Source organism: Mastomys coucha, chromosome X (genome assembly GCF_008632895.1).
Source record: "Mastomys coucha isolate ucsf_1 chromosome X, UCSF_Mcou_1, whole genome shotgun sequence".
Taxonomy (NCBI): domain Eukaryota; kingdom Metazoa; phylum Chordata; class Mammalia; order Rodentia; family Muridae; genus Mastomys; species Mastomys coucha.
This window is the reverse complement of record NC_045030.1, coordinates 103874368-103883066: the sequence shown is the minus strand read 5'-3', so window position 1 is coordinate 103883066 and position 8699 is coordinate 103874368. Positions and strand designations below refer to the sequence as shown.

Sequence of the window (8699 nt, the reverse complement as noted above, 5' to 3'; positions counted from 1 at the left end):
TGATTGGTAGAGTGTGTGGGGCTCTGCATCCTCCCTGGGAGCCGCATTCCAGCAACCCCTCTCCCTACCTTTGCTGGGGAAAGGGGCCAAGAGAAAACCCCTTTGTCCCAGCTGCAGAGGTAGAAGCAGACAGCAGCACATTGGCCTTATGTGTGTGTGTGACTGTGCGAGTGTGTCACTGCTGGTGGGCCAGAGTGATGTGGTAGGGAGGGAAGTTGGGAATGTATCCTTTTCAAACAAAATTAAATATTTTGAGAAGAAAAAAAAAGTAGACTTTAATGACATAAAGCGTAGATATCATCCCAGCTCTTGTGCTGTTTAAAGCTTATTGTAAATATAAAGGTTGTGTGTGTCTTTTATCCAAGAACTGAGTGATCAAGTCAGGGTAAAAATCCCCAAATTGTGATTAAAATATTTTGAGAACATAAATAGATAACAAGAATGTGTTACTTAAATATAATAGAATTTTATTCGGCTGTACATTAAAAAAAATATAAAATTTGAAGGTAAATGAGTGGATCTGGAAAGTATAATATTGTGGGAGGTGACCCAAACTCAGAAAGATAAAACTGCATGTCCTCCCTCACCTGTGAATTCTAACCTGTAATGTGTGTGTATGTGTATGTAAATAAATGTTATATTAAAAATTACAATAGTTCCTCTTGGGGGTGGGCTAGAGGGATGGCTCAGTTAATAAAGTGCTTGCTGTGCAAGCACAAGGAAGGACCCGAGTTCAGATCCCCAGCATCCACACAAAAACCTGACATGATGACATACCTGGAAGGGTAGAGGGTGCAATGCAGACTGTAGATCCCTGGAGCTAGCTAGCTAGCCAGTCTGACCAAATAGTGAGCTTTAGATTTGGTGAGCGACCTGTCTCAGCACAAACAAGCAAAACAAAACAAACAAAAACAAAGTAGAAAAAAGATAGAGGAAGACACACAGGAGGATTAGTAATCACTATTAGGTTGTTATATTGAAAGTGGAGGATGGAGATATACTTTGGCTTCTGGCCTCCACATATACACAGTCATGTATACATGCCCAAGCACACATGAACACATACACGAACACAGTTTCTTAGGCAATTCTTTCTTAAAGAAGCCCATATCCATTCTCTCTTCTGTCTTTCTTCTTGAATGCATTTTTCAATTCTCTTAACACTCATGTCTAAGCTTTTATTAAACAACAACTCTACTTCAAAATCTGAACCAGGGTTGGTAGCACACACTCAGCACTGAAGCAAACATTGCTGCAAGTTCAAAGCCAACCCAGGCAAAGTTACACAGCAAGATCCTGTATTTAAAAAGAAATAGTGAGAGGGTGTGCATTGGTTGATTGTGATCTCTTGAATGTAGGCAAGCCTTGTTAAGAACAAAATCCTCCAGTCTAGTTTATTTCAGAATGATTAATACTTCTGATGGAAATACGAGGTTATTTTTCTTCAGTCTTCATTATGAGAACCTGGTAGGTCTCTGAGCTTACAAAAACATGGGAGTCCTCCTATGATTAGCAGTCCTTTGGAACTTTCAGTTCTCTGATCGTGTGCCATGAACTTCCAGCAATTTGTCAGTTATAGCTTGGGTTTTCCTTTGACACTGTTGGTTCTCAGAGTGTTCGCTCCCCTGGTAGTATGCTACTGTCTATTAGCTTGTTCATTTCTATAGTAGTTTGGTTTACCTTGAAGGATCATTTCTCTGTTGGCTATTGGTTGTATGAACAGTTGTTGATGGTTCAACTTTGTTTATATTTTTGTTGATTGTTAGGACAGAGTGATGACTTCCAACATACCTAACATACCAGTTTTGGGTTTGTTGTTGTTTGTGTTTGTTTTGTTTTATTGTTCCCCCAAACAATACTGGAGATTGATTCAAGAGCCTTGCATATGCTAGGCAAGCAGTCTACCACTAAACTATCTCTGGCCTCTTTTTCTTTTTCTTTTCCTTTATTATTTTTATTTGCTGTCACTTTTCTCTTTGTTGTTGACTTTTAAGAGGTTTTTATTATTACTTTGGTGTGGTTTTTTTTTTCAATAGATAGTCTTGCTATGAAATTCGGACTGGCAGCAAGCTCACCACTGTTCTGCTTCTCTGCATCTTTAGTGCTAGGATTTCAGGCTCGTGCCACCACACCCAGCTAGTTCTGTATATAGAATGTTTATTTAACTTACTGCAAATATTTTGTCTCATGCTGTGCAGTATTCTTTCACTTTCTGACAGCCTTTATTTTACTGTGTGTGTGTGTGTGTGTGTGTGTGTGTGTGTGTGTGTGTGTGTGTACATGTCCACCCAGGTGCCAAAAAGGGTAGATGAAGGCATAAGATCCTTTGGAGCTGGAGTTACAGGAAGTTGTAAACTGCCTGATGTAGGTACCGGCCACCAAACTTTGGTCTTCTGCAAAAGCAGCATGCATTTTTAGTTGACTGGCAACTTTTAAAACACACACACACACACACAAAAGTAAGTTGTTTCATGGTGGTAAGATAACGCATAGCGTAATATTTGTAATTTCAGCCATTTTACTAACAACTTCCATGTGTGTGCACATTCCAGTGCATGTCACAGCACTGTAGAGTTCAGAGGACAAGAGGACAATTCAGAGGACTTTTGCTTCTCTTTTTCCATCATACACGTCCTAGGCACTGAGTTCCGGTTTTCAGACTTGGTTGCTGCAATGATGTCGCATTTGCACATGTGGTCTGAGGATAAAACTCAGGTGACCAGCTTGCATGGAAAAATGCTTTTACTCACTGAGCCATTTCACCAGCCCAGCCTTGGATTTTGGCGGGAGGGGGCTTTTTTTTTTTTTTTACTTTATTTTGTTTTGTTGCTTTTTCTCAAGGCCAGGTTTCTCTGTGTATAGCCCTGACTGCCCTGGAACTAGCTATGTAGACCAGGTTGGTCTTGAACTCACAAAGATCTGCCTGCCTCTGCCTCGGCCTCTCGAGTACTGGGATTAAAGCCGTGGGCTGCCACCACTCCCAGGCTCAACATTGGGTTTTGATATATGGCTTTTTACCTTATTGAAGAAATTCCCTTCTATTTCTAGTTTGTTGTAGTTTTCTTTTTTTTTTAAAAAAAAAAAAAAAGACTATGTTTTGCTAATTTTTATACCTCTCATTGCTATACTACATTGAATTAGTTTATTCCAGATGTTAAGTCAGTATTGTATTCCTAGAAAAGATCCGTAAGGTGATGTGTATAAATGTTTTACGTATGGAACCAGATTCAGTGTGTTAGGATTTGTTGTGTTTTGCACCAATATCCAGAAGAGATATTAGTCTGTGTTTTTCTTTCCCTTTTATGTCTTTGACAGGTTTGGGGTCTGGAAAAGTTTATGAAAACTGGTATTAATAGTTCTTTTAATACTTTATAAAAGTCACCAGTGAGATGAGGTTTAAAAGTGGGCAATAGAGTATTTAATTATTAGTATTACAGCTCTCATGGTTCTATTCAGATTTTCTGTGCCTTGCTCGGATTTTGGTCATTTATGGCTTTTTAGACATTTTTCCCATTTCATCTAAGTAATCTAATTTAGTGGCATACAATTGTTCATAACTTTTCTTTAAGTTCCTTTTGTTTCTGGAAGGCCAATATCTATGTCCTCTCTTTATTCTTAATTTTATTAACTTGTGTCTTCTCTCTCTCTCTCTTTCTCTCTCTCTCTCTCTCTCTTTTGGTAAGTCTCATTAAGTTTTCCCATTTTGTATGAAGAGCTTTTCAAAGAATTAACTTGTGGTTTTGTTGGTTTCTTTCACATTCTTTTATTCTCTTACTTATTTCTGTTCTCCCCTTTTGTGTTGGCTTCTTTCTGTTTGCTTTGGTTTATTCTGTTCCTTTTTGTATTTTTCTGGGCCTTTGAAGTAGAATTGTACATTGTTCGTTTCGATTTACAAGTTTGTGTGCCAGCATCTCACTACTTAGCATGAGCCACTCCCTGGAACTCACAGCATAGTCTAGACTGTCCTCAAGGCCACGATCCTCTTGTCTCAGCTTTCAAAGTCCTAAAATTATAGGTATGGACTGCTATACTCAAGTTTAAATTTTTATTCCTATAAAATTTCCAGACCAAGTAATTCATTTACTAAAGTATGTGATTCAGTGTTTTTAATATGCTTGTAATGTGACAGAATGTTTACCACTATCTACTTCCCCAGGTCACGGTGACTGGTAATCTACATTGTGTCTCTATGTATTTGCTTACTTGGGGCATTCCATATATAATATTAGGTGTTGACAGTTTTCTTTGCATAGATCATCCCACCTTTGGCCTCTATTACTTCTTAATCATGATGAATCATTTCCTGTTGCTTTTCTGTTTCAGATGTCATTTATTTATTTATTTATTTATTCATTGATTCTCATCACTTTGTGATGTTTATGCCATGACTCTTCCTGTGTTCACTCAATTTCTTATGTATACAACTTCTTAGCTATATAGATTACTGTCTGTCTTTAAAATTTACTGTTTATTTTCTTCTCTCCATCTCTCCCTTCTTTCCAGAATTCCATTGGATGTACGTGTCTGCTCACAGTGCCCCATGCTGCTCTGAGCTCTGCCCACTTTCCTAGCTGACGGTTTGCACTGTTGAGACCCTCAGCCAAAGTTGTTTCAGTTATTGTAGTGTTCAGTATAGAATTTCTTATTGGTTGTTTTTAGACTCTGCATTTCTTTTTTAACGGTCTATTTGGCATGACATTGTCATCATACACCCTCTGGCTCTTTAAGCATAGCTTTCTTTAGTTCTTAAAAACTGTTTATAGCAGCTGCGTTGTCTTCTGTGTTGACAATCTGCCCCCTCGAGGCACTGTTGCTTGCTATTTTTTTTCCTGTTTATCTGCCAGTTTCCTGTTTCTTTGCATGTCTCACAAATGTTTTGAAAACTGGATATTTCAAATATCATTTTGTAGCAACTATCGATATTATTACTGACTTGGCTACATGAGTACAGAAAAGTCCACTTCCCTTCATTTTACAGCCTTCAGGTTGCCCTTCAGAGGTCTGAGTCTTGGCCATGCATGCACCTCTGCCACCACACATTGCTGGGATCTTAGCACAGTTCTGCCTCTTTTCCTGTGATTCCTTTTTGGCTCCTGGATAATCTATCTCTAGTGATATCACACCCACCTATTAGCTCGCACTAATTGCCTCATAATTCCACCATTGCATTTTTAACAATGCCCTGGAGTATAAATTATTCTACAATCTCATCCAATTAAAGTCAGGGCCATTACAAGGGCAGGGTTTCAACTGTCTCTGAGGCTTATTCAGACCATAAGAAGTTTTTTCTTAGCTTTTGCTCTGGTTCTTTTTATTAAGCTCATATCTTGTCTAAGCATTCTGTAATGGCTGCTAGAGTCATAGTACTCCCAGTCCTCTTAATTATTCAACAATGAGGGCTGGTTCTGATAAATCCCTTAAGCAGTAAATTTTACCATTTTTCTTTTAGATAACTGCTTTTCCCTACCAATGGCACTAGAGGTCAGTCCCAGAGCCTTGAAGATGTTAGGCAAGTGCTGTACCACCAAGCTGTATCCATAGCCCAGGAATTGTCTAGTCTTAAAGCTGGCATCTCCTTCTGGACAGAACCTCTGCTCTGGTACATTAGATCCAAAAGCAGGGAGAGCGGAGTGACGCTTGTGATACCTGTGAGCAGGCTGCTGCACAAGAATGGGAAGCCACCATTTTCCTCCACATTTCTCTCTTGGCATCGAACCCTCTCCCTACAGATGATCTGGAGTAGAGATGATCTGAACACAATGTTACCTACTGGCATGTCACTCTGCCCGGTAAAGAGCCCCACCCTTACTAATGTGAGCTTAGAGGAAAGAAAACTCCCATCCCCAGAAGTAGAATAAAGCTTCAGAGAGCAAAAGCTTATGGGGATGATAAATTCCAGCAATCTGTCCCGTCTGGGTCAGACTACCATCCTGTAGCAAGAGATAAAAGATGAGGAAACACCATGTTGCTTACTGACCCCACCCAATTCCAGAATAAAATGCCATGGATGTATCATATAGCTAGGGTGTCAATTGCTGTAGTTACAACCATGACAAAAAGCAAATTGGGGAAGAAAGGGTGTATTTCACCTTACAATTCCATATCACAGTCCATCACTGAGGGAAGTCAGAGCCAGAGCTCAAGGCAGAAACCTGGAGGCAGGAGCTGATGGAGGAATGCTACCTACCACAGGAACACTGGCTTGCTCAGCCTGACTTCTTAGGGAAACACCCCCACAGTAAGCTGGACCCTCCCTTATCAGTCATCAATCATCCATCAAAAAAATGTATCACAGGCTTGCCCACGGCCCAAAGCAGCAGGGGCATCTTCCCACTTGAGGCTCCCTCTTTCAAAATGACTCTAGTGTGTATTAAGCTGGATGGGAGCAGATGAGGGCACAAGTGCCACAGACTATTGTAATTCTTACCAAGATTTACTACAGCCTTGCTGTAGGCAATTGAGATAGTTTCCAGAGATCTTCAGTGATTCCTTTTTCTGAGACAGGGTCTCAAACTCACTATGTAGCTAAAGATGACCTTAAATTTCTGCTCATCCTGCCTCTACCTCTCCAGTGCTGGAATTACAAGCATGCATCACCATGTCTGGTGTATCAAGTGAGGAAGTCAAACCCAGGACCTTGTCCATGCTAGAAAAGCACTCCACTAACTGAGCTACACGTCCAAGCTCCTTAAGTAGTTGAATTTTAGACTACACTTCAACAGACGGATTTGATTCTATAGGATTCTCAAGCCTTTCACCTGTCTAATTCTGCAACAGAAAGCCCATTTGTAAATTTGTAAAGTTCATCCACATACATGTTTTCTCTCTCTATTCCACATCTCCAGCATAGGCCAAGAGGTTCTTACCTAAGCAGGACAATAGGAGAAACCTAGAAATACAGGTAGTAATTGGAGGCTGAGTACTACCAATGGGTCTATACTGGTGGCTCATCCTGTAAAACTAAAGACAAAGTAGGAAGTGGAGAAATAAAATGCAACAATGGAGGCCACCTCCTCATATTCTCTAACCTTAGTTTGCACCCTAAAGAATAACTAAGAATAGAGCATGGAATTTACAGAAGAGAAGGCTATAGACCTCTACAGAGAGATGGATTGCAATAACTTTCTTAAACCTCACAGGAAGTAGCCACAGGAACACTGACAGTGGCCAGAGGAAACGGTGTTCCCTGTGTGGAAAGTTCACAAAGGTGTCCTTAATGAGGAAAGGAGCATACTGTCTTCACTGAGATTTGTTGTAAGCTTGGTTTTTTGTTTGCTTGTTCCATTTGAGCTTTTTTGTTTGTTTGTTTGTTTGTTTTATGCGTTTTGCCTAAATGTATGTTCTTGTGCCACATCCATGCCTGGTGCCTGCAGAGGTCAGAAGAGGGTTCAGGATGATCTAAAATGATTGAGATCCATGGCTCAGATACTGGGAACCAAAGCCAGGTTCTGTGCAAGGGCAACAAGTGCTCTGAACTACCAATCCATCTCTCGGGCCCTTTTCACTGGGGTTATTATCTTAGCAAAGACGGGAGAGTATATACCCAATGGTTGCTGCCATTTAAGTCCAGGACTCCTGAGAACACACAGACCCTATATAGCTCCGAGCTCTTCTTTGTAAGAAAACCTATGCCCAGTCCAAGCTGGACCAATCAGATCATAAAGTCTTGAGAGAGTGGCAGCCTTCCCTAGCAATTCCCAGAGGAGCAGCGGTAGCACTCATTAGTGCTCTAATCTGCACCTTAATTGCCAGCATCTTTCTAGGCCTCTGTACTGGTGCTTGTTTGTTGCACAGTCACCTTCCTCATCTTTCAGCAGGGCTTCTAAGCAGGAAAGATCTTCCCCAAGGCATCTGCATTCCATCTTCTCTCCCTCCCCCTGTCAGTGAGCTCGGGAAATTGATTTTAATCCACCAGGCTCCCGTTGCTTAGCAACAAAAGCGCCTGCTCCTAGCAACCAGGAGCCACAAGGATGCTGCAGAAAGAGGGGGCTGTGTGGGCCCTGCTCTTGCTCAGTTATCGACTGCTCCTTCTCTGGTGCTTTTGTTTTCAAACCTTCCTCTCTCACTTGCTGAATCTTGAAAATCACTGTATCCTTTCCTCTCTCACTTGCTAAATCTTGAAAGGCTGATTGCTGGGACAGCTGAATGACCTCCTTCACCATCAGAGTGCCAACCAGGAGGCCCTGTGAATCAAACTGCCCAAGACAATAAGAAGCAAATCATGATGACAACAGATTGGGCCTAGCTGTGAAAAACTTCCACTGAGAGAGACAGAAGTCAGTAGCTTTGTGGTGGTTCTTCCATTGTGACATTTCAGGTGGGAGTTGACCCTGTAGGCCTAGGTGAGAGCATTGGGAATAAAAAGTTGAGACAGGTACTGCAGGAGAAAAATCACTACTACAGATAAGCCCACTGGTTTTCTGAAACAGGCTAGGGTCACACAGCTATGTCTGGGTTGGGGCCTCAACACAGGATCCCTGAGATAGTTTAGCCTCCTTGAGACTGCTAGGCCACCAGACAGCCCATGAGGATTTTGCTTTATTTCTTAAACAATAAAAGAAATGATTGCCCACACATGAAGGAGCATCCTGCTTTATGAGATGGTCATAGCACAAGGGATCACCTAGGGAGAATTACTACTTGGCTCACTTCCCCAGAATCTTTGAAATAGTTAAGAGTTCAGGAGCACCAGGAGAGGC

General features: G+C 41.2%; 1 protein-coding gene and 1 pseudogene across 1 annotated transcript in view; both read left to right on the top strand.

The window, feature by feature from the left end:
• Slc16a2 (solute carrier family 16 member 2) overlaps positions 1-8699 on the top strand; it is a 123768-nt gene that overhangs the window by 71478 nt on the left and 43591 nt on the right. The window lies entirely within an intron of this gene.
• Positions 1-8699, top strand: part of LOC116090834 — a 20657-nt pseudogene that overhangs the window by 10030 nt on the left and 1928 nt on the right.